We start from the raw sequence: 27,208 nt of genomic DNA on the forward strand, positions 1-27,208 counted from the left end.
TCTGTCACAGAAGTTCATATAAGCCAACTCTTCAGCTGTGCCTTTTTCCTTTGAAAAAGCAGATATAGCTGAGTTGATGTGGCTGGAAGTCTAAAGCACTTCATGGAAGACTTTGAGGTCAGCAGAAAACTTTATCACCATGTTTCTTTTCTAAAGCTTTCTATACTCTTGAGAATAATAAAGGCCAGAATAATTAGATCACATTTAATAGTAATGCATGCATTAGAAACTCAATATAGTGTGAATGATAGCTGATATTTATATCTTAATAATTATAAAATAATTTCTCTACCTCCTCCCATTTGATGAGCTTCCTCCTCACATATCCATTGGTTTTCAGTCTCTGACAAGTGCTGCTGTGGAAAAGAAAAAAAGGAAAGAGAGAGAGAGGAAAAAAAAGGCCTCTTCTCAAAGTTTGAGATATTTAGTAACACCAACAAATTTCACACCTGATGTTTTTTTTTCTCACATAAATATTAAATTTCAGCGGAATTTATTAACTAGGTTCAAAAATGTTTCCAGGGACACAGCTTCTTCCCATCTTCTGGCATTGCATCTTTGATCTGTTTTCTTTCAACTTTATGCTTGTTCCTCATCATCACAAGTTAGCTGCTGCAGTTCCATGCATCACAGGAGTCACAAAAATATTGAGCGATAGAAGAAAAATAGTTCCTCCACTGTCAATATTTACCAATGAGAAAAAGCTTGCAAAAAATCCTTCAACAGACTTCCTCTCACATCTCATTTGCCAAAATTACATTAAATGTCAATGGTCACATCAGTCACAGTCAAGGACAATGAAATTACCTATGATTGGTTAAAACCCATCAAAATACATCCCTTCCTTGCTGCGATAAAGCCAAGCTTGCAACCCTGCCTGTGTTCAAAGGAATGAAAAGAACAACCAATGGCATCTGCTCATTTGATGAAGGCAGGATAAAAACTCCAAAGAGCAAAACAAGATGAAAATCCAAGAGATTAGGAATCACAGAAAATGGGTAAGATGTGAAATATGGAACTGGAGTTAAAATGGCAAAGCATGAAATAATTAAAGCCAGCAGCTGCAGCAGTTTTTTAAGGTTATATAGGAAACACAGATATGGCTAACCTGAGACCAGATACTATTGGCAATTTACTAGTGTGGAAATGTTACCATGTGACTGTGTTTAAATAAGTTAACAACATACACCTTCATGGACCATCACACGTCCCTCTCCACTCCCTCAGAAAAGACTCAAACTAGATTTTCCATGTGCCACCACTTCTAAGAACATTATGATACTTAGTGCCAATTTTCATTATTATGAGATGCCTTTACATTGAAAACGGTGCTAAATGGCACTTAAACAGCATTTTTTAAATAAAATTGACATTCACTAGAGTGATCACCAACTGCCACAGAGGCTCCAAACCATGGATCAGACATTTAACTTGGAGCAAAAAAGAAAGAAGCAAAAAGAACAAGAAAGAAAATAAAAACAAATAAAACCATAAAGATAATCGGAACGACATTTGGGAACATATCAACAATAGGTTTATCCGCATAAGCACTGTAGGCATCCAGTGTAGGCTTCGGAAAGTGAATTGTAAAGCTAATGGAGGTTTGGGGATAGGCTGTTTGTGATGGTTGAAAGAACTTTAGGTTTAGAATCAGACAAACTTAGGCTTACTCCCCGGCTTTACTGATCACTAACTTTAGACACATTCTCTAATCTTCGTGATGATCAGTGTACTCGTGCAGCAAGAGGACAATAATGCAGGAGTCTTGGATGATTGGAAAAGATGTAGAGACGAAGTCCAGCACAGTACTGATCATAACAGCCAAGAGTGAGAGCAGTAATGGAAACGGAAGTAGTGTTGGTGGTGGCAGTGCTTGGTGGCAGTGGTTGGTAGCAGTGGTTGTGCACTGCTAGAGGTGCTGGCAGTGCAAGTGTCATAATGCCAGGTTAGCAACCATACAGAGCATCTGTTTACATATCATTGACTATATAGAAGTAATAAACTATTGACTGAAGAGTAGTCTCCCTATATCAATGAGAATCATCCTATCAATAAAATGTTCTCCTTGAGAAATGCCATGAAATAGTAAAGGAAGAGGAGAATAACCTGCACAGCCACTCAGATGGTTCCATCAAAGAGGTGAAAGACCATTTCTATCAAGCAACCCCTATGGAGTGAGGTCACTGAGCAGGTCATGGAAGTATTAATTAAGGCTTAAGAAGCAGCACAAGTTGTGACATGAGGGATGAATTAGAGATATATTTAAACGAGAGAGAAATCTGATATGCAGTGCAGTAGGGGGAATGAAAGAAGAGAGCATGAAACTAAGAAATACTTATTCTTCGAAATAATGCCATTTACAGCAACATGGATGCAACTAGAGATTCTCATACTAAGTGAAGTAAGAGAAAGACAAATACCATATGATATCACTCATATGTGGAATCTAAAATATAACACAAATGAACCCATCTATGAAAGGGAAACAGAATCACAGACATAGAGAATAGACAGGTGGTTGCCAAGGGGCAGGGGTTTTGGGGGAGGAAGGGAGTGGGAGTTTGGTATTAGCAGATGTAAACTATTATATATAGGATGCATAAACAACAAAGTCCTACTGTACAGCACAGGGAACTATATTCAATATCCTGTGATAAATCATAATGGAAAAGAATATATAAAAAGAATGTATGTATATGTGTAACTGAATCACTTTGCTGTACAGCAGAAATGAACATAACACTGTAAATCAACTATACTTTAACAACAAAAAAAGGAAATATTTGTTCTTCTTTTTCAAGCAGATTTTTCTCAAGTCTAAAAGTGATATTCTCCACTAGACTCATTATTACTTTCTCAATAACTTATTAAATTCTCTGCCTCCCAGCTCTGCTTTCCTCACTCCAGTCATTCATTAACAGTTATTAGATGCAAGGTTTACGAAAGCAGAGCTGCTTTTGGCACGCTGTGTAACAAATCACTGTTACCTAAAAGAAGGGGATGGAATAGCATAAAAGGACAAAGCTGTAGAAATACAATTTGTAAAATAATGAGGCGGTGTTCTGCAAAAAACATTGTGCTTAATTTTACAAAAGTATTATGCCAACCTCTCCAAATTTGTATTCTAACATTTGTAACTCAAGTTCCTCATTCTGGTCAAGCTCATTTTCACGAGACTACTTTTACCAAATCCCAGAGTTGCCATCTCGCTCATTCTTGTTTAGTTAATACAATTCTTTTGGTAAATCCTTCCTTTGAGTTCCATCCTCTTCATGGAGCCTCTCTTGGTCACTCCAATCCATGCTGACTTCCTCTTAGTTTATTTTATACTTGGTATCTGTTCTGGCCATTAGACTTTTACCACATATATTTCTTTGCCCTCTTACAATTACTTTTTATTTAAATATGTTCCATATTCTCAAGTAAACGTCTTAGGGAAGGGGTCTATGTCTTAGTATTGCTGGTATCCATCACAGTATGCCTTTCCAAATGGTATAGTGGCGATGACCCTGAACCTAGAAACAAATTTTGATTTAAACTTTTGTACAAGACAAAGAACAGAATAAAGGAAATGGAAATTTATGTTGTAAGAGTCTTAAATCATCCATGAAATGGTAGTCTGTGATAAGTTAAAGATTCATTGTAAACTTTAGAACAAATGCTCAAAAAATAAAACAAGACATATCACTAAAAGACGATGAGTGGAGATAAAATGAAATTTTATCAAATACTGAATTAGTCCAAAAGAAGGGGAGAAAAAAGGAAAATGGGACAGAGAGCAGATGAAACAAATAGAAAACAAATAGTAAGATGTTAAATAAAAACCAAACCATATCAGTAATTATGTTAATATAAATATCCTAAACACTCCAATTTAAATACAGGGATTTTCAGACTGGAGAAAAAAGGAAAACCCAACTATACGTGTCTAGAAGCATCTCACTTTAAATATAAAAACAGATCGATTACGAATAAAGGGAGAGAAAGGGGACGCAAATACTAATCAAAAGAAAGTTGGGGACTTCCCTAGCGGTCTAGTGGTTAAGACTTCTCCGTCCAACGCGGGGTGTGCAGGTTTGGTCCCTGGTCGGCGAGCCAGGAACCCACATGCCTCACGGCCAAAAAACCAAAACATAAAACAGAAGCAATATTGTAACAAATTCAATAAAGACTTTAACGATGGTCCATGTTTTAAAAAAAAAAAAAACTTAAAAAAAACTGCAATGACTACATTAATATCAAAAAAGTAAACTTAAAGCAGGAAATATTACCAGGTATGTCAAAAATTATTATTTTAATGACTAATGTGAATCTCTCTATAGATTCAGTAATTCCCATCCAAAATCTCAATGGGTTTTTTGTCAAAATTGACAGCTGGCTCAAAATTTTCGATGGAAATTGCTGGGTTCTGAGGAAAATATTAACCTTAGATTAGAAGAGAAAATGTTATTAACTAAAACAAAAAGAGGAGATTAGGACAAATGCACAAAAATAAACTGTGGAGCACGGAAAAAATTAGTCATGAATCCCACATGATGGCTGTAGGCAGTGAGGTCATCAACTGAATAAGCAATTGGACAGTAGCCTGAAATTTTTAAAGAGGGGTTAATATGTTGGGATGTCCTCTGAGTAGATGGTAGAATAAGTAGGCTAGGGGCACCTAAAAGGATTTTGAAGTGAAGTCTGAGACCTGGAGTCAGGTTGGAAACATGTATTTGTAGAAGCACCATTTTGGTAATTTATCTCCAGCAATTCTGAGAGGCTAGGGTATTGGATGGTTTAGATGATGGTAAAATTTGGGATTTATAGGAAGATTGTACACTCCCAGGTCCCAGTGGACATGCTATAGTGATCAGAAGTTGGTAGATGATGACAGCAAAGTCAAGGGAGTCTGGAAAGTATATATAGCAGAAGGAATGGGCATCCAAAAGTATTTGTATTTTCTTTTCATGAGCTTGAAGTAGACCGAAAAATGCTAACCTCTATATATGGATCTCTCTCTCTGTCTCTTTCTCTCTCTCTCTCTCACACAAAGACACACATGCACACATGCATAGACAGACGTGAGATTGATTTAAGACTTAATAGATCTAAGAAACCTTACTTTGGAATGGAATCAGCTAGAGAGTCCTATTGCTAGATGTCAAGCCTCTTTATAGGACATACAAGCACATAATATTAGAAATACATAACAATTTGGAGTCCATGGAAATTAACCTTTTATATTTACAAATGAGAATGTTATATTCGAAGAAATTTTCCACCATGCATATAAAGCCATCTATCAACAATACTGGAAGTAAACTGCACCAGTTTTTGGAATCTCTTGGATCTATTCAAAATAATTACTTGTATTTGGGTTTTTTTTAAAACATGAGCAAATAGAATTCTAGCTTGGGATTTGTTTCAGCTTGAGATATAATTCCTTTCACCCTTACAACAATGACAACCAAAAAAAAACAAAAAGAACAAGCAAACTTTTCATAAGTCCATCACAGAGCTAAGGTTTTAGGACAACAATTAACAAGAAATCTAAAGAAAGGCAGGCACTTAAAAGGCATTTGCAGGGAGCCACAGAACTGTAGCCCTACTTACCTAGGGCAGATGTAGCCAGACATACTTAAGAAAAATTCAGACAAAGTTTTCAATGTTAAGGTCAAGTGTGAGATATCAAGAAAATATAGAATCAGTGGGGGCTGAAGATATAATATTTACTTTAAATTCCAAGCTCTTCTCCACTGTCCAGCAATCCCATCCAAAAGAAATAGAAACTTATGTTTACCGCCCTATCTATATGAGATTGTTTATAGCAAGTTTATTCTCAATTGCCAAAAACTAGAAACAACCGGGATGTTTTTCAACACCCAAACAATGGAAGACTATTTAACAATAAAAAGGAACAAACTGTTGATACAACATGATAAGTTTCATATGCATTTTTCTAAGTGAAAGAAGCAGGGATAAACCAAAAGGCTGCATACTGCATGATTCCCTTTATATGACATCTGGAAAAGCCAAAGCTATAGGGACAGAGAAGAGATCAATGTTTGCCAGGATCTGGGTAGGGAGAGAAGTTGACTATAAAACAGCAGTATTGAGACTGTTCTGTAACTTGCTCAAACTTTTACATAGAATACAGGTCACCATTCCAACAAACTCATATTCCACTGAATCATTTTGGAAGATACTGGTGTGATAAAGAGAAAATTGGCTTTGGAGGTCCAAGGTACTCAAGTTAAAATCTCTAGTTCTTGCAGAAATATGACCTTGAGTGAGTTATTAAACATTTCTGAGTCTCAGTTTCCTCATCTATTAAATAAGAGATGTCATCAGGATTGACTGAACAATTGAAGGAAAATACTTAAAAAAATATCGATTCATTTCCTTTCTTTCCCTTGCTTGTTTTGAAAGGTCACTTCTTTTTTTTTTTTTTTTTTTTTTTTTTTTTTTTGCGGTACGCGGGCCTCTCACTGTTGTGGCCTCTCCCGCTGCGGAGCACAGGCTCTGGACGCGCAGGCTCAGCGGCCATGGCTCACGGGCCCAGCCGCTCCGCGGCATGTGGGATCTTCCCGGACCGGGGCACGAACCCGTGTCCCCTGCATCAGCAGGCGGACTCTCAACCACTGCGCCACCAGGGAAGCCCTAAAGGTCACTTCTAATGTCAGCCAATCTTGGCATTATGCGCCATCCCCTCTCCTTTCAGAAATCTAATTTGCTGTTTCCATGCAGTGTGCAAAGCCAGGTAATAACGCACGTGAGAATGCGTCTCATACATTATCACCTATGTTTAGATTGAAGGTCTGAGGGTCTCCTCAATGAATAAATTATGCATTCTTTTCTGGGATTTATGTTTTGTGGAAGCCATCAATGGATTTAGCTGTGAATTTTGCACTTCTGAAGCAAGAAGCAGGGGAAATGAGCAGGAACTGAAAAATCTTGGATATGAAAACTAAGCCCCCAGGAGGCAAAACGACCTCCATTTGTTTACGATCTCAAGCCCACGCTGGCTGAACAAGCTACCACCAAGAGCTTTATTATACAACTGCAGAGCAAGATGATTTTCCCCACATATTTAATAATGACTTGGAAATTTGAAAATGAGAAAGGAAAGTTAAGGGCGATTTCTCACGGTATCCTTGAGTCTCACACAGAGAGGAAAGTAAGTCAGGAGGAAGCTACTGCTGCAGCATAGGTGAGAGTCAGTGAAGAGCTAAACTAGAAAGGAGGGAGTGAGCCAGCACAGGGGCATAACCGACAGGGAACCAGCGGGGAAGCATCCTCAGTGCTGGCACTGCCTTAATCCTGCCTTCGCCTTGATCCCGTGCATGAAAGATGATTCTGGTATTTCAAGTGTTGGCACCCTGAACAGAAATGGAGAAGTTGGGAGGAAGGGTCGAATGATGGAAAAATTGAGGAATTTTTTTCAAGCAGGTTAAGTTTAAGGTACAAGTGGGATGTCCAGGTGGAGATTCCAGAGGACAGTTAGAAATAGAGACTGGGTGCTCTGATGAAGACCTGTGCTTGAGAGATACACGTGAGAGAAATTCCCTTAGATATAGTAGTTGGAGCCCTGGATGCGGTTGAAATCACCAAAACAGAGAGAACAGAGAAACAGTCAAGGGCAGGAAAAGAGAACAGGAAAAGAAGCTCGCAAAGGACAGAGAGCAGAGGTCAGGGCGGAAGCTAAGAGAGGGCAAATTTCAAAAAGGCAGCATTAATCAACAGGATCGAGTACTGTCACATGGCCAGGAGGTGAGGCTAAACCCAGCACCTGTGCTTGTTTCTCTGATTCCATATAAAGCCTAGAGACTGAGGAACGCACTAAAAATGGCCACCCGTGACTCTCATTCTTTGGGTCACTCACTGTAGCGTAATGAGCAGAGGATGAAGCTGTCCCCAAGATGGAACCTGGGTCTCACGCAGAATAGAAAGCTTACTATGCCAACTGCCGAGGTTAAGTGCAAAAGGAAAATCGAGCCAGGCAAGAAGAGGACAAGAAATCTCTGCTTCTTCCACTTTCTAAGAGAACTTTATACAGCATTTCACCCGAGAGTTTGTTACCACCTCTTGGGTAGATGTGGAAAAAAGCATCAGATATGACTAATTTGATTCAACAGATGTTATTGTTTACCCACTAAATGCAAGGCTGTATACTGGGTTCTAAAGCAGCAGTTCTCAAACTTTAGCTGGCCTCAGAATCACTCGGAGGTCTTGTGAAAACACAGATGGCTGGGTCCCACCTCCAGAACTTCTGTTTCAGTAGGTCTGGGTTGGGACCTGAGAATAATGATTCCTAACCAGTTCCCAGGTGCTGCTGCTGCTGCTGCAGGTCCACGAACCATACTTGAGAATGATGGACCTAATGGCTCATCATCAGCGGAGGTGCATTTTTTTTTTTTTTTTTTTGTGGTACGCGGGCCTCTCACTGTCGTGGCCTCTCCCGTTGCGGTGCACAGGCTCCAGACGCGCAGGCTCAGCGGCCATGGCTCACGGGCCCAGCCGCTCCGCGGCATGTGGGATCCTCCTGGACCGGGGCACGAACCCGTGTCCCCTGCATCGGCAGGCGGACTCTCAACCGCTGTGCCACCAGGGAAGTCCCGGAGGTGCATTTTTAATTCAGAAAGAAAGGTAAAGAAAAAATTTTGCCATATATCATGATGGTGAGATGGATCCATTTCAAACTTAGTAAGCTCAACATTCTTGAAATGAACATCAAAATCGACTTTCTTCATCAGAGTTCACATAATTTTCACTTTAGAGAGAAGGGCTGGAAAAGAAATCCACTCATATCACATACAGATGAAAAGCCACTCATATTACCTACAGATGAAAATGCACTCATATCACCTATAAACTAAAAAAATAAAACAAATAAATTGCACCTAAATCTCCTTATCTCACACTTCCTGGATCTCCAGAAAGAAATGAAAAGATCTCTACTTTGTTGGTTAATTCTTTTTCTCCCAATTCAGTATAACCAGATCTAATTTACTGAACTATTTCTCACATTTTTACTCAGCCTTTTTGTCTAACTCACTTTGGATAGTGAATTTCTTGAGAGCAAGGATCTCATTTATTTAACGTTATCCACCTAGTAGCAGGCACAGGATGTAGCCCAATCTGTAACTGAAGAAGGAAGGAAGAAAGAAAAGAGGAAAGGAAGGAAGGAAGGAAAGGAAGAAGGAACGAAGGAACGAAGGAAGGAAGCAGAGAAGGAAGCAGGGAAAGGAGGTGGGGGGAAGAGGGAGGGAGAGAAGAAAGGAAGAAGGGAGGCAAAGAAGAAAGTGTAGAAGGGAGGGAAGGCAGAAAAACAGGAAACAGGAAGGAAGGAAAGAAAGAAAGAATAGAAGGAGGAAGGAATCTGATTTAGTTCCTGGACTCTCTCCTCCAGTTACCGTGGCTGACTAGGCAGTTCATCCTCGACACTGTTCTTCTCTCCCTGATCATCAGGCCTTGCCATTGGACATTTCTCCTCTGGGCTGGTCTGTTTTCATCCTTCAGCTTTTACTTGGCCTCTCCATCTTCCTTTCTCCAGTGTGACACCTGTTCTTGGCATAAGCTCTCTCCCAGCCCACCCCTGCTTGGTGGTTTTGTCATTTAACAACCCTAGTCAATACCAATTCCATACTTGGAATTGCCCATCACTCAGGCCCAAATCCCAGTTATCTTTAAGTTCTCCATCCCCTCTATGGCATATTCCCAGGCACTCTCCAAAGCCTCTTAATTCTTCTTTCACGTTATTTCTCATTGGTTTCTTCTTTCCCAGCCTCGTTAGTACTACATTTATGCCTAGACTGTTCAAACAACCTTGTAACTGGGCTCTCTATTCCACTACTTCCCTCCTCCAACTAACCCTGCACACTATTGCCACATTAATCATCCTTAAATACCATTTTCATTATCATAGTAGCAGTTATTCTTTATTAAGCACTTAATATGTGTCCAATTAATGCTAGACATTTTCTATGTATTAAGTCATTTCATGATCACCTCATGAGATGTGTTTTATTATTCCCATTTTAGAGATGAGGTAACTAAGGCTTACACATCCATAAAGACTTGCTTAAAGCACTGTTTAAGGCCTTCCACAATTTAACCTGCATTCCTAATACTTTCTCTCACTCTTCTCTTCAAAACCTCTGTTCCAGTCAAACTGGTCTACTGATGCTTCCAGACATCCCCTCACCTCCCCACCTCTATTATCGAGTGCATCTCACAGAGCCAACACAGACTGCCAGCCACCCAAGTGCAGGGCCTGTTGAAGATTCACAAGCCCAATCCTACTGTATAAAACATATTCTGCTTCCAAGAAAGCTCTGAGCACTACTGACCCATGGAACTAGACCACTTGTAGCCATTCAAACAAAACCAGCTCAGGCTCAGTGAGTAACGTTCTCCTATTCCTTGGCTGCTGAAGCTTCTCAGTTCCTGGTTCCTGCTTCTGAGCATTCCTGACTCTCGGGAGGATGATTCAATAAATCCTATGAATATATTATATTTGCACCATCATCTGGGCTGAATGGCCATCCAGCTCGCCAAGCATTCAAACAGGCAGAAACTCAAAAAATATAGCAATATACTTTTGATTGATAGATAGATAGATGATAGGATATAGAGATATGTAGATGATAGATGATATGGGGCAGAGGGATAGATAGATAGATAGATAGATAGATAGATAGATAGATAATAGATAAATAGATAGATTAGCTAGATAGAGATATAGAGAGATATACATAGGTAGACAGATAAAGTATTAGTGCTCTCCAGGGAAACAGAACATTTATGTGTGTGTGTGTGTGTGTGTGTGTGTGTGTGTATATATATGTATATATATAAAGGAGATTTATTATGAGAAAATGGCTAATGTGATTGATTATGGAGGCTGAGAAGTCCCAAGATCTGCTGTCTGCAATCTGGAGACCCAGGACAGCTAGTGGTGTAATTCAGTCTAAGTCTCCCTTGAGAACCAGGGGAGTCACCGGTGTAAATCTCAGTTGGGAGAGTAGGAGAACATGAGAAAAAATGTCCCAGCTTAAACAGTGAAGCAGGAAAAAAGGGGTGAATTCTTCCTTCCTCCTCCTTTTGTTCTATTCATGCCCTCAGTGGACTGGATGAGGACGCCACCCACATTTGGGAGGGTAATCTACTTTCCTGAGCCCATCAATTCAAATGCTAATCTCTCCGGAAACACCCTCACTGACACACCCAGAAATAAGGTTTCATCTGGGCACCAGATGGCCAGTCAACTTGATATATTAAAGTAACCATCACAGATAGATAAAGTATATAATCCCTTCTTTTTAAAAAATTATTTATTTATTTATTTTTGTACAACTTGGGGAATATAGCAAATATTTTATAATATATTTAATAATAGTTATAAGTGAAGTATAACCTTAAAAAATTTTGAATCACTACATTGTACCCCTGTAACTTATATAATATAGTACATCAACTATACTTCAAGAAAATTAAAAAAAAACAAAAACAGAAAACCAAAACTAAAAAAAGAACAGAACAAAACAAAAAATAATAAAAAATAAAAGGCCCTCAATAAATATTTGTGAGGATTGTTCACAGAGGGGAAGATGACTATAAAGTAATAAGAAGGAATAAAGCCTTATTTATTTTTGGCTGTGTTGGGTCTTCGTTGCTGCACGTGGGCTTTCTCTAGTTGCGGCGAGAGGGGGTTACTCTTCGTTGTGGTGCACGGGCTTCTCATTGCGGTGGCTTCTCTTGTTGCAGAGCGTGGGCTCTAGGCACGGGGGCTTCAGTAGTTGTGGCACACAGGCTCAGTAGTTGTGGCTTATCTTAATTCAAATGTATGTACGGTATGAGGTTTTCAATTATATGGAAATGAGTGAGACTCTTAAGAATAACATCCCTGTCTTTTTCAATTTTTCAGTCAGTGTGCATTTAACCTGTTCCAGTTCCACTGTTCACCTGGTGGCGTATAACCAAAGTGTAGCTATGATTTCTTGTAACAAGGAAGAGCTTCTGTAAGATTGTCTGGCCATTTGAAACCTGCTTAGTGTACAGACTGGAACAGATGTCCAGGTATCAAAGGATGGTGACGAGACATGTGCCTGTCCTATTTCATGCCTGTTGGTAGGAGACGTTTTTTAAGTAGATAATAAAGGGAAATAGGAAATAGAAGGGGAAAATAGAGGTAAGCACAAATGATTCAAATTTCCTCAGAAAACAATGGAGTTTTCTTAAGGATCTGCCTGGTTTCAAGATAAAGCTGAGCTTTGCATGTCACACTCTCCCCAGGCCATAACCACCAGTGTATTCCCATATTTTCTTTATACGCCCATGTGGCAAAGTGTTACCGTTTCAAGATATAATGCTGACAAAATAATTGGTGGTGATGCACCCTATCCTGAGCATGAGACAGCTGTGCAAACCTTCAGACAGACCCAAGGGACACTCAGGGCTTCAGTGTTTCCGAGCAAACCAGGACACTCTTTAATCAACCCCAGGAAGCCAACACCCACCCTCTTCGACATCGTGCTCCCAGGAAAACCACAGACAGATCCGTGTCAGGAACATGCTAGCCAAGGTCCATGGTGAATAAATGGAGAAAAGCAAGAGAAAGCCCTGATGAAATAGCAATGGGGAACTGGCCGCCAAATACAACTGCCCCTTTCTTAAAGGGTGTTTGTGCAGGTGTGAGGTCAGCCAGTTCTGAAAGGGGGACTTCCCTTGGGCCCACCCTGGCCACATACAGTTTGGCCTTGATGCACCATGGCTTAGCCAAAACCAGGCATGGTGGGGAAGCCTACTTCGTTACCTTAAAATTAAGATTTCCCCACTGTGTGTAACATCGTTCCATGTTTTGTTTAGTTTGTTTCTTACTTTGCGATACTTGGAGAAAAAAGAAAACTGAGGTTTTTTTGTTTTTGGGGATTTTTTTGCTTTTTCTCTCACCTTTGTTGTTTATAGAATGAAGCCTTTGAAAGTTACCAAGGCAACAGAAATGCAAGCAAATAGAGAATGGTGTGTAGTGAAGCTAAAACAAATCCAATCAATCATTGATTTGGCAACTCCTACATTCAAGGCACACAATAAATGGACACTTAGAATGATGGAACCAAAAAAATATACCAATTAGGACCTTTTCTCAATTACGTATTTTTTGAAATTTATTCTACCACCTAGAAATCAAATAATGACAACTAAAACTTTTAAAAGGACATATCTTCTTTAAAATTAACATTCCAATGAAAATTAAAATAAAGATGTTCCAGAAAAAAAAAAAAATTCCATACACTATTTCTATCTTCTGTTTGCCCCATCCAGATCCACTTTTCATCCTTCTTTCTTCTACTCTGTGCCCTAAGACACTGGTCTCTAAGGGGTCTAATTATAATTTGGAATCTTTTGTCCATTGGCTTCTGGTTGTGTCTGGCCTATGGAAGTCTCTGGCAGGAAACTGGAGGGAGAAGAACAAGGTTGGGATATTTATTGCATAGAAATCTTCCTATAGAGTCAACTAGGACTAGCGCTGTCCCTTGACCAACTCCTCTTAAGTTGACCCTACCCATATAACTCTTTTCTGGGTTCCAGTAACTCCAGTAACTTCCAGTTCCCTCGCCCCTCAGCCCTATGTGTCTACTGGGCTTGTAGTTTCCCTGCCGTCTGCTCATAGCTTTGCAAATACAGTTGACCCTTGAGCAACGCAGGTTTGAACTGCACAGGTCCACTTATATGCAGATTGCTCCTAACCTCCCTAGGTCGTTCAAAGGTCCACTGTACTCTCTTAATTAAACTCTCTTCAAATTGCCCTGTCTGCTTCTGCTAGGAACATGGCTAATGCATATCTCAAGCCTGCTAACAGACGATATGGATCACAGGGAGGAGAAGGAACGAGTGGAGATGGGAAGACAGAAAGTATGGAAGACAAAGCAAGAAATGTGTGCTGTGATCCTTATCTTGGACTAGATAGAAGAGTATGAGTCCAGAAGCCAGACATAAGAATTAGTCTTGAGCAGAGTCATCATCTTCTTGGACTGCAGGAAAAGAGGCTACAGTAGTTGCAGATATAAGTCTATTTGTCAGTGTGGGCAGAACATTAATTTATACCTTATAGTCATGATTGTCTTAGTGAAGTAGGAGTTGAAGTCATTTGCTAAGAGCAAACGAGATAGGAGGAAGGTAAAGGACTTGAGGATTGTAAAGAAAGTTTGGAATTGCCACTGCAGAAAGGGAAAGAGTTTTCTGATAAGGTGCATGTAAACTGGAGTAACAGAAAAGCCCAGGTGATTCTGCAGACCATGATTCTGTCATGGTACCAAGCACTGTGGTGATTTTTCTCCAGCAGCAATCAGAAGTCCTGATATAAGTGTAGAAAAAGGGGATGACAAAAATGATCCAAGGGGCAGTTGCAAGGCAGGTAAGAGGAAACAGCTGAGATGTGAGCACAATGATTTAAAAGAGTAGTGGTTCTGGCGCTAAACAGAAAGTCAGTATAACTCTTTCCAGCCATGTCACCAGAGGCAAGGTATCTTACCTTTCTCAGTCATAGTTTCTTCATCTATAAATTAAAGATAATGGAAGTATCTAACCATAGAGCTTTTTATTTAAAGAATGACATATCATCTATGTAAAGTGGTCAGTAACATACCTACCACCTAAACATGCTAATAAATGTCATCTTTTGATACTACTAATAAAGTATTGAGAATGATAGAAAAAAATACTAGTTAAATAATGCGATGGAGGTCTAGGCTAGATGGGGAAGAAGTCAAACCATGAAGGAGGCTTATGGACCAAGAGAGTAAAAGGAAATGAGATATTTGAGATCATAGTGAGGTCCGATCCCAGTGTACTTGGGGTAAGTGGAAGGACTACAGGCATAGAGAGTTGTGGGTAGAGGACAGTTAGTGGAGTTTACGATTTCAGAGGCAATGCAGAGCTGCTCCAGGCTAGTGTTGTCAAACATGTAAGACACATTGCTCCCCTCCGCAGCCTGAAGAGGGCAAGCAACCATTATAGCACACAATCCTGTGGAAGATGGGAGAGGACAGTGAGCCAGGTGACAACGCCCTTAACTAATAAAGGAGAATTCCCGAAATTGAGACAATTGTGGTCAGCTTGGCAAAGGGAGGGAAGAAATTGTTGATGGCATATTTGTGCCCTGTGAGATGAGGGGACAGCTGTCTCTACTCAAGAGAGCTGCAGGAAGACAGCATCCTTATGAGAAGAGCTAAGTTTCAGTTAAAATGGAAAGTGAAGTAATCCTGAACATTAGACCATAAAGTGTTTTCTTGATGAAGCAATATATGATTAAATGTCAACTTAGTTTCTAAAATAGATGTGTTTTAATTCACAGTAAAATAAAAAGTATGCTTCATTTTTTTCAATGGGAACAGTTAAAATGTACGTATGATAAAATATTTAAATATGTATAGGTAATAATGAATAATCTCTATTATTAATATATGTATGTAAATTTCTGTTTTTCTCTTTCTTGGCTGGAGAATCCAATGTAAAATTGTATTTTAATGAAATTTATAATATGAACTTTAAAAGTACGCTGACACAAGCAAAACATTTTACTTGAAGGCATCTCTTTATCCCATACCGTTCAAAAATAAGCAAATTCTAAACTCAAAAAATGAACCTCTTTGCAAAACAGAAACAGAGTCACAGACGTAGAAGACAAACTTATGGTTACCGGGGGGAAGTGTGGGGAGGGGACAGGAATAAATTGAGAGACTGGGATTGACATTACACATGACTATATATAAAATAGATAACTAATAAGGACCTACTGTATAGCACAGGGAACACTACTCAATACTCTGCAATGGCCTATATGGGAAAAGAATCTAAAAAAGAGTTGATATATGTGTACGTATAACTGATTCACTTTGCTGTACCAAAGAAGCTAACGTAACATTTTAAATCAACTATACTCCAATTAAAAAAAATTTTTTTAAAAGATGACGAAAAAGAACCAAAAGAATTATGAAATATTTTAAAGGGGGCTAATAAGTTTTAAAATGTAGCCAGGTTAAGCCAAGTTAAACAAAGATGTTAGGAAGAATTCTGTAAAGATGTAAAGACAAAGAAAAGCTTGTTAATCATGTCGTTCTACCAGGAATGGTGAGCAAGAGAGCAGCAAAGAGAAGAGGGATGTAGGAGTTAGCTTGGGGGTGAGAAGAGTAGGAAGTGGGAAGATAGGGGCCTGGAGAGGCTGCATTGTAGGTGACATGATGACAGAGATGAGAACCAATGTTGGGGCTGGCAGGACTCAAGTGTTCATTGGTGGCAGGCAGAGTCTTCCAGAGGACAAGAGGCCTAATGAATTCATAGAGTGTGGCCCGGCTAATAGACAACACATTTTATTTGTTCTGGAATCCATTCAAAACCCTGGTGAGGCGTTATTTTGGTGGCCCTAAGGAGGGACACTGGAGATTGTAGTAAGAGCGAGAAACCACCACGCATGAAGGCAGACTCTGCACAGCTAGTGGATATAGCTTCACGGACCATCACCTTCTAGAATTCACTGTGGCTGCAGTGATATGGAGGTCTGAGATTCACATCACGGCCCTAGAAAGTGTCTAAAGGGACAGGAAACCCTGGGCTCCAAAGAGGATGCCTCTGGCCACAGGTTAAACAGAGGAGATTAAAAACAAAGATCAACTTTCAATGCCTTTCAAATCTCTACGAAAAACAAGGAAAAGCGTTTTTTTAAAGGCATAAATCTACAAGAACAAAAAAATAGAAATATATAACTCTCCTCCCCATCCCCCCAAAAGAAACCAGAAGACTGGCCGCTTCTCAGGCAGTGGCATAAGAATGTCTTAAAGGAACACCAGGCTCAGCTGAGGACCAGAGTCCTACGTAGGGATTACGGGAAAGTAAACATACTGAACAGCGAGACTCACTGTTCCGTCCCTTATTTGACTCCTAGAATAAAAACAGTCAGCTTATAAGCCCCCAACAGAAGATGAAACGACTCTTTTCTGGACAAACTGACCAGCCCAGTGAAACAGCCTGCCCCAGTCATCCTACAGTGAACACACCAGTCGACAAGCCTCGCACAGAGGTTACCTTTTAAAATTTCACTCCCAAATATTAAATACCGCCATGGATCATCAGATATTTGAGGAAAGCCAGAGACCAAAACAAACAGAAGGTCCTGAAGGAAAGAGAAGAAAAAAAGTTTTTTCAATTATGATTAATTGTGCGATGTACAGTCTGTGCCACTTATGGTAGCTCTGTCTGAAAATGGTGTAAGTAGGTAGAGGTGAAGTCTGGGCCTTATGGAAGCCACTAGCTTCCCCACAGCCACAGGAGGAAGGGATAGGCCCAATATCTAACCCTATGTAGCATGGGCACAAACCAATCTTCACCTACTCCAGCACCTGATTGATAGTTTGGTTGAATAAAGAATTCTTGGTTGAAATAGATTTTCCCCAAGAATTTTAAAGGCTGTGTTCCATTTCCTTCTAGCATGCAGGATTGTTCTCTAAAAGACTGGTGTATTTTGATTCTTTGTATAAGTTTTAACTTTTTAGATAGTTTTAGGATCTTTGTTCCTGACGCTATTAAATTTTCTAGATTCTGAGTTATCCTCTCTCTTGGGGTACTCCTTTATTTTGGCAGACGGCATTACTCAGCAGCTTGGGAGGTAAATTACCCAACATACTTCATGTCTGAAAATATCTTTATTTTAGTTCCTAGTTTGGTATTTTGGCTAGGTATAGAATTCTAGGTAAAAATTATTTTCTCTCAGAATTTTGAAGGAATTGATTCATGGCCTCATCACTTCCAGAGTTGCCACTGAGAAGGCCATTGTTGTTCTGATTTCTATTCCTTGATGTGATTCCTTCGTATTTTCCCTTGGAAAATGTTTTGGTTCTTTTTATCCTGGGAGTTCTTGAATTTCATAATGAGATGCTAAGGGGTGACTGTTTTAAAAGGTATTTATTATGTTGAATGCTTGGTAGTCCCTTTCAACCTGGAAACTCATGATCTGTAGTTTTGTGAATATTTTGTATTACTAATAAATTAATTCTTCTTTCTGGGTACCAACATATTTGGATATTGAACATACTGATCCTTCAACTTTCATAGTTTTTTAGCTTCTGTTTTTTAATCTCTTTGTTTATATAGAAGATGGAATTTACATAAAGCAGGATGTCAATGATACTCTCCGGAGCTGTTCAGTTTGGGAACTGGTTGCAATCACAGCAAACATGAAAAGATAAGCACGTAGCAGTTTAGGTTTGCACAAGCCTGCTAAATGATATTCAGTATCATACGTTTGGGAAAGAGCCAGACGGCAATCTGCCACTTAATAAATAAGTTCAATTATCATAAACATAATGCTGTGGATCTATGCCTGCTGACTATTTCAACATATATGTGCTGATCATATTTTCCCCTTTTTACAGTCTATCAATTCTAAATAAATGTGGAAAGAGTGTGTAAGCAAAGGTTTTAGATGCTTCAAAGAATTACCCATTCTGGATTTTAAAACATCACCCAAACTGTTATCTATAATTCACTAGTAAAAGCGTATGCTATGATCTCTTTGTGTGGGGTAGGGATAAAAGAATGAAGTATAATGTAGGATTCACTGGACTGCATTTCAGAGGAAACCTCTCTGGGCTTGATGGCTAAGTTAGCCAATCTGAAATTTGAAACCACAAAGCAAGGCACACACCAATTAAAATTCAAAAGAAAAGCAAATATTTCATCAGAAAATTTCAAAACATCAAAAGATATTACAAACTGAATATCAGGATATTCAAAGGCCTCTCAACTAGATAAGAATTTAGAATATGACAGTTATTTTAAACAGCGTTCACGTACCACCACGTTTATGCATTTTTCCATTATTAAAATCTCCTAAATGTATCTTGCCTATTTCACCCTCTCCACCTTTTCATAAATCCTACCCTTCACCTGACGTATCTTCCCTCCCACCCAGATCCTACCCAACCTTCAGAGCCAAGTGAAAAATTTCAGTATCTCCACCTAGCCCCTTCCTGATCTCCCTGTCCCATAATTTTTGCTCTTATATCCTGTAGCATCATTTATTTGGGTATTAAGGCATATCTAATGAAGTAGAAGGTCTTCTTTCTTCAAGTAGGTTTTAAGCTTCTTAAGAGCACAGACCTGACCTTGGCCTCCATGCATCCAACAGTACTTAGCTGAGTGCTGGAACAGAGTAGGCACTCAGTAGATCTTCACCAGTTATTTTTTTATGTGGTAAAAGGAATGTTCCCTTCTTTGCATCCGGGGAAAGTATTGCTTTAATTCGGATATTGTGAACAACCATCGATTATTTAAAACCTTGGCTAAAGTAGCTCTGACCGGAAAAGAAACAGAAAACTCCATAACCTTATTTTTACATACATTTACATCGTTTTTCGATGATAGCATTTTATAACAATATAAAAAGTGTCTACAGCATGGCTATAGTTTTTCCAACTACAGAAGCAGCATTTGAAACTTCATCTTGACGCACTTCTTGTTTTCTGTGATGTTACACTCTCTTAGCTTTCCTCCTACCCCTCTAGGTTATTCCTCTTCTGTTTTTGTTAGGAGCTCTTCATCCACTTGACCTTGAAAAGTGGGAGTTCCTCTAGGGTGATTTTTAAATTCATTTTTACTCCACACTACTTTCTAGGCCACCTTTTACCTAAGCCCATGGTCTCATATACCATGACCTTTCTAAAATTTACCTCTGCGGCCCAGACATCTTTTCTGAGCTTGAAAATCACACATCCAACTAGCTCCACTGTTTGCATGCCTCACAAGCACTTCAGTTTAACTTACCCTAAATTGAACTAAGATCTACTCTTCTCAAAATAAAAGAAGCTCAGTGAATGACCTTACCATCCTCCCAGTACTATAAGCCAGGAACTCTGTGATTATACTTGAATCTCTCTATCATTCAGTCTCCCACAACCAATCTGTTGTCAGATCCTCTTTTCCATAACTAACCCGATGCACACTTTCATCTCTTCTGCCATCATACAGTCAATCTATTTTTATCTTTTACCTGAATTGCTGCCATAGCCTTGTAGCTGGTATTTCTGGAGCCAAACCTGCCACCTTCCAATCTATCCTCTACGCAACAGCCAATATAACCTTTTTTACACAAATATGATATTACTTACAGGTTGAAAACCTGCCACTGCTTTCTAACCAGACTTAGAGTAATATCTGTAGTGAATGCCATTGTGTGCACCGAGGTTTTCCCACTCAGGACCAAGGTGTGCATTCCCCCAGCTTCTGGTATGTAGCAGCTGATAGCTCTCAGCTGAATCCCTCTCCAGGATTTGCCCTCAGGGAAAGAAAGCTACCTCAACCATGATCACACACCCTTTCTCAGGGAAGTGACCATTCAACCAGTGGTCAACTGGCACTTGAGAAATTATAAAGACCTAGCCTTCTTACCTAAACTTGTAACAACTCTGAAGGGCTCTCGCAGCTCCCTCTAGGATGGACTGATAAGTTTCCTGTGACTGTATTATAGTCCAACTTACCTCTCTGCCCAGACAGTCTTACTTTCTTCACCTGGCCATGGATACAGATCCTTAGACTTCCTACCTGCTAATCTGCATCTCAGAGTCTGCTTCCTGGAGAGTCCAACTGGTGATAGTATCCTTAACATGATCTAGAAGGTCATATATCACCCGACCTCTGCTGACTCCTATCACATGCTTCCCCAAGCTCTCTATACTCCTGCCATCCTGTCTTTCTTTCAGTTCCTTGAATATGGCATCTTTCTTCCTGGCTCAGGATCTTCATATGTCTTAGGCCCTACCTGGAACATTTAATGCCAACTCACATCTATTGCCCAATTCTTTTTTCACCATAACTTCACCGCTTTGCCTTATCTATTCTTACTCTGTATTCAAATCTCAACTCCAGCTCAAAGAAGTCTTTCCTTTCCCCCAAGACATGTTAGTTGCCCTTTATCATCCTCTAGCCTACTATCTTCTCTCTCAAGGTAACTTAAAGGAACTAGAATGAAATATTCTGTAACAAATTGTGAAATATTTGTCTCCACTGATATAACATCAGATCCATGTTTCTCTTATTTGCTACTTTAGTTCTAGCACAGAATTCTGCACACAGTAGACATTCAAAAAGTACTAAATCATCAGAGGTGACATGTTCAATAACCAGTGATATCACTGGAGCTATATCATCCAATCCTCTTACAGTAACAGTAAATAAATGAAGGGATACAAAGCCGACACCAGAGTCATATTCATGTGTGTATATATATATATATATATATATATATACACACACACACACACAGAAAGGATATGTCTATAGCTTAGTCCAATTCCTGGTAACAAAAGAACCCATTTCTCCCAACCTTCCAACAAAGAATTCCAGAAGGTACATGAGAAAGTATAATTGCCAAACAAAATTGCCAAAACCCATCTTTTACAGGTAAAAAGAAGGAGGAGGTCAGGATTCAGTATGTGTGAGGAAGGAGATTGGCTAACCCAAAATAGAACAAAGACCCTGAAGAGTAGGAAATGTCCCAGGTTGAAAACAGTTGAGAAAACTAGGGATAAAGATGCTTAAGTGTGTTAAGAGTGGCTGTGAAAGAAAGTGTCTTTTGTAGGTATATATATCCACTTTCTGTTTTTATAATATGGTAGATGACCAGCTTGAATGTGGCTGTTTCACCTGTACCTAGGGTGTAGACACAGAAGACAATAATACATCAGTTAACTGTATGGCAAGTCTGATCTTAAAATTTTTGCAATCACTAAACATGTCAGTTTTCAGATTCTTCTAAAATATGGTTTTGTACATTGAGGTTGAAGACAGAGTTTGTTGACATGGACAAAGCTTTCATCTAAGTCTTCACACAGCACAACTCTGGGAAGCACCATTCACATTGCACCCTTTGTGAACTGAGTGCCCTGCAGTTGTGCATTGTGGCAGCCCTGGTCTTAGAATGTGGTTGATTAATTTCAGCGGAAGTTATCATAAGTATATCTTTGGGATTCCAGGATGAGTCAGCAAATAGATGTACTGCAGTAACTGTTTCATCACCTGCCCTGCAGTCAAGTTTCACAGTGAGTAACCTTCAGAAGAGCTGGAGTCAGGGGCCAACTTAGGGTAGAAAATCTGGAATCAACCAAGACTAACCCTGGGACAGTACATGTGAAGCAGATAAGAAATGATGCATCAGCATTCCGGAAGGAAAGAGAGTTCACGTTAAGGTTTTGAATGCAACTATGAAGTCAGTACGAGGGATGGATGGGGAGAAATATATGAAACCGGAAGCTGAATGTCAAACACAGAAACCAGAGATGAACTGCACGTAATTCCAGAATAGACCTTAGTTAATTTTGTTAGTGCTGTACTTACAAGCCCGTGGACTGGGGGCTGTGAGGCCTCAGAGGGGTTGCATTAGAGGCTCTGCTGCGAGGTGCTCCTGGAACTGTCCTTCCAGTCCTTTACAGCGTTGTGCCTTTTCGATGCCAGAGAACAAGGTGGGCAGCTGATAAAAGCAAATATGTGTCTTGAGCATCAATTATACTCATTCATTGAAACAGACATCCTGGGTCATTCACATCCAAAATCACCTTCTTTTTTGACAGGGAAGTTGACTATGGGGATTTTTTTTAACCCAAATAACTTGAAGAATGGCCTCAACTTTTTCTCTCCCTTTGTGCCAAAGGCAGACTGAATGCAAGAAAAGCATCTGTGACTAATCAAAACAGGTGATGGAGCCTAAACCTCATTACAGAGGGTTTATCCAAGGCCTCCAGGAAGAGGAAAATGACCCATGGCCACTTCAAGAGAGCATAAGTGGACAGACAGTAAACCCCAAATAAACAGCACTCTTTCAAGGCAGTCATCTTTTTTTTTTTTTTTTTTTTTTTTTTTTGCGGTACGCGGGCCTCTCACTGCTGCGGCCTCTCCCGCCGCGGAGCACAGGCTCCGGACGCGCAGGCTCAGCGGCCATGGCTCACGGGCCCAGCCGCTCCACGGCATGTGGGATCTTCCCGGACCGGGGCACGAACCCGTGTCCTCTGCATCGGCAGGCGGACTCCCAACCACTGCGCCACCAGGGACGCCCCAAGGCACTCATCTTTAATGTTGGGTCCACATAAAACTTTGAAAAGGTGGAAAAGGAATTGATGTTTGAGTATACATACTCTTTGGAGATCAAGTCTCCTCTGCATTTATTTTAAACTTAATACAATAGGATGAGCCCTAAAGTGTTACAGATGACAAAGAGAATTAAGAAATCTAGGGTTTAAGAAAAGCAAATCCTAGATGGGAAGATAGGAAGAAATACCACTGGTCCATCTCCTTCAAAGGCCAAGGCCCATATAAACACTCTCACAGAATGTTCTCTATGCATCTTACATTTTCAGCAGAGTGCCAAGCTGAGCCTGCTCTCCCAGCGATCCGATTCCAAAGGCTGAGTTTTGTTTTGAGCCAAGCTTCCCCTCAGTAACGACACCACAAGGATGGGAAGGATCCCAGAAGCAGTTCCTGGCTCCAAGCCATTTCTTTTATTACTTATTAACTTATTTTATATAGCCTTCAGCATGGCAAGAAAAGCTTCCTTTAATTATCCACAGGAATGAAGAAGCCACAAGGGGAAAATCAGAGCCAGAGAACTGCGGCTGCGCTGATTACACCCGGGCTCTTATCAAAGCTGATACAGGGGCCAGGCTGTGCAGACACCATGCTGGGAGCCGTGAGCTGTGTGTGGGAGGCACCGCTCGGTGCTGGGTAACTGTGCTGGAATGAATTCTCAACCAGGAGGGTTCTTCAGTTCTTCTTCTTTCCTCTTCTTCCAGTTCAGGGAAGTTGAACACCAAAGTTGCCAGAGACAAGACAGGGAAGATACAACCTTTATGTGCAGGGGGCCAGCCTGGCAGAGCAGGATGGAGCTTTGAGGTGGTGATGGGGTAAATGGAGGCACTGGCTAAAAGGCAGCCTCGAGACTTTGCATAAGTACTGAAAATTACCGTCAGAGCCATCTTATGAGCAAGCAGAGAAGGTGAGGATGTGAGGGCCTGGAGAACACCTAGGAAACCCTGCCCTGGCCCAAACATATCTCTTCCTTGGAGTTTCATGGTGTCTAAGAAATCATCATGGGAGGACCACATCCATCACTGCCTTCTCCCTATAAAGTTACTGATGCCTTCTCATGAATGTCTTTGTCCCAGTTTGTTTTTGTTTTTGTTTTTGTTTTGCGGTACACGGGCCTCTCACTGCTGTGGCCTCTCCTGTTGCGGAGCACAGGCTCCGGACGCGCAGGCTCAGAGGCCATGGCTCACAGGCCCAGCCGCTCCGCGGCATGTGGAATCTTCCCAGACCGGGGCACGAACCCACGTCCCCTGCATCGGCAGGCGGACTCTCAACCACTGTGCCACCAGGGAAGCCCTTTGCCCCAGTTTTAACAGCAAGAGCCCTTTGGGGAGAGAAGTGGAAAGAGGCCCAACAGAATCTCAGAAACAGATGTTGGGAGTACTGACAACAAACCACCCACTCCCTGATTTCCCAGGGCCATGAAATTTCCAGAATGAAACATCAAGGCGATCTGATTTTGTGCAACTGTACAATTCTCTTGTGAAAACTTTCTTAGGCCATGCTTCCAGTTAGCCTCCAAAAAGAAGACATACCTAATGCAAGGCAAGGGGAGTGGGTGAGAAGAAGCAAGTGCAGGGCAATGTTGAGAAGGACCTGTTTCCATGGGCACCTGCAGAAAGAAAGTTAGCTCTCCCATTTGCAGGAAACCCTGGCACACATGAAAAAGGCCTCGAGGACCTAAAAAACGCTCACCCCGCAAAACTGAGATGTCATCGTGGTAGAAAAAACACTCTGCTGAGAGTGAGGTCTGCCTGCCTCATGCGATGGTCACCACAATGGAAGGCTAGATGGTGTGGGGAGTGTATTATGCATCCGATGGCTGGTGAGAACTTACGTCACTCTGGAGAAGGAGAAAAGTCCCTGCCTAAAGTCCTCTTGTAGAGAAGAGGGGAACTATAAAATTTTGACAGTGAAAAATTTGGAGAAACAGAGCAACATTTTAGGCTCGAACAATTTTGTGGAGCTGTGTTGAAAGAAGATGACCGACAGGGTCAGGGGGATGACATTCATGATCTCTGACAGGACAGATGCTGAAACAAAGAGGCATGTGTAGAATAGGAACTGTAACAGGAGAAGGTATTAGGGGAAAGAGAGGAAGAAGAGGTGAGAAAAGAAAATGTGTATTTTAAAAATTTTGATAAGAACCTAAAATGTAATGGTAAAAATGTTTGCCTTGCTGGACAGAGGGAAAGACCTACAAATTTGTAGGGCATGTAAGTATATTTAGAATAGGAAATACCTGTGAAATCAAGTACTTTGAAGCACTTTGACAAAATGTTACATGTGTTATTAATACAACTGAATGTGTCCCCCTTACTTTAAATTTTTCTTTTTTTTTTTAACCCTTTTTTTGGGAGCTTCTTTCCATTTTCAAACATGTTCTGAACTTCCCTATATTAAAAATGACCTCGAAAAATATAAAAAGCTTTATTTCAGTGTCTCCTCCTTTTCTACCACCTCATCTTTCACTCTCCTAGCAGAGCCAAAAAACCTTCGCACACATGGTCATCATGTGCTACCTTCAGTTTCTCTGTAAGTCCTCCTTCCTTCTTTCCCTCATTTCCTAATCCCCAGCAATCTGGCTTTTCCCTCCCAGCTGCTACTTAAATGTATTTATATTGAACTTCCATGGGGTAGTGGCCTCCTTCCAACTAACCCCACACTCTTTTTCAGCCTTCGTTTTTTTTAGTTTCTCTACCACATTTCAAACTGTTGAAAGCCCCACCCTTCTTGATTTGTCCTGGGATCCAATTCTTCCCTTTCTCCTTTGTTGCCAGTACTACACGGACTTTTTTTTTTTTTTCGGTCATAAATAACTACAGTTGTGTGTGACAGGGATGGGGGATTGTTGAATCTGCAGATGCAGAACCGCAGATATGGAGAAACCACTTATGAGAAGGGGCCCGGGCTTCCCTGGTGGCACAGTGGTTGGGAGTCCGCCTGCCGATGCAGGGGACGCGGGTTCGTGTTCCGGTCCGGGAGGATCCCGCGTGCCGTGGAGCGGCTGGGCCCGTGAGCCATGGCCACTGGGCCTGCGCGTCCGGAGCCTGTGCTCCGCAACGGGAGAGGTCACATCAGTGAGAGGCTCACGTACCGAAAAAAAAAAAAAAAAAAAAGAAGGGGCCGATCATAATTAATACGCGGATTGTCGCTAAGCAGAGGGTGGAGGCCCCAACCCTTGTGTTGTTCACTGGCCAACTGTAGAGCAAACCAAGGCCGTTCCTCAGAGCCTTATGCTTTGGAGATACATTTCAGTTGTTTCTGACCCAGACAAAACATTTAAGGACACGGATCTAGGTCAGTGTCCTGGGAAACTCCTACGTTTCCACATTGCTGTTGTTTTCCTTAGCTTTACCAGGACAGATATAGATCACCAAAACCTAAAAGATAAATTTACTCTGATCAGCCCTGATTCTTTTCTGTCTCAACTTTGTCTCCACAAATAGTGTGGCTTTGTCAATAGCGTAATGGGTGGCTGGGAGGAAAGCAGGAGGCTGGCTTTTCTATGTTGCCCCTACTTTCTTTTCCCTGAATTTTGGAAACAAGCCCGAAGTTTTAGTCACCATCTTCTATACCAAATGTAGGACAGACCATCAGTATACATCAGTATGATGTATACTACATACTGTACACAAAACAAAACCACCAAGCAAACAAAAATATTTTTGACGGTAAATGCCTCTAGGGAAGAAAATTGGGAAGCTCAGTAAAAGGGATGGGAGAGAGATTTGCTTTTCACTGAAGCTTCTGTAACTTTTCACCTGGGAGCTGTGTGCATGTATTCTATGTTCAAAAGTAATTTTTATAGAGAAAATGCATAAAATACTTTGTTAGACACTGCTGATCTAAAGAAGTGAAGATTCCTGGTCCCAAGAAACTTACAATATTATTAGGGAGCCAGAACATCATTTTAAAAGAAAAGGACAATCGGTATTTTATACTGGCCCCTCCACTAACTGGCTGTCTAATATTAGCCAAGTTATTTAACTATTTTGACTTCAGTTTCTTTACTTGTGGAATGGAGAGACTGCATAAAATAATCACCTATTTCATTTCATTCATTCATTCATTCATTTTATTTATCTATTCAAGAAAT

General features: G+C 40.6%; 1 protein-coding gene across 2 annotated transcripts in view; it reads right to left on the reverse strand.

Moving 5' to 3' along the window:
- Window positions 1-27,208, reverse strand: part of ADAM28 (ADAM metallopeptidase domain 28) — a 356,867-nt gene that overhangs the window by 325,719 nt on the left and 3,940 nt on the right. For both annotated transcript variants that reach the window (XM_079927363.1, XM_079927369.1), the window contains exon 3: window positions 22,369-22,501. The gene's annotated coding sequence lies outside the window, so the exon portion shown is untranslated. The remainder of the gene's footprint in view (window positions 1-22,368; window positions 22,502-27,208) is intronic.

The sequence above is a fragment of the Stenella coeruleoalba genome (assembly GCF_951394435.1).
Source record: "Stenella coeruleoalba genome assembly, chromosome: 7".
Taxonomy (NCBI): Eukaryota; Metazoa; Chordata; class Mammalia; order Artiodactyla; family Delphinidae; genus Stenella; species Stenella coeruleoalba.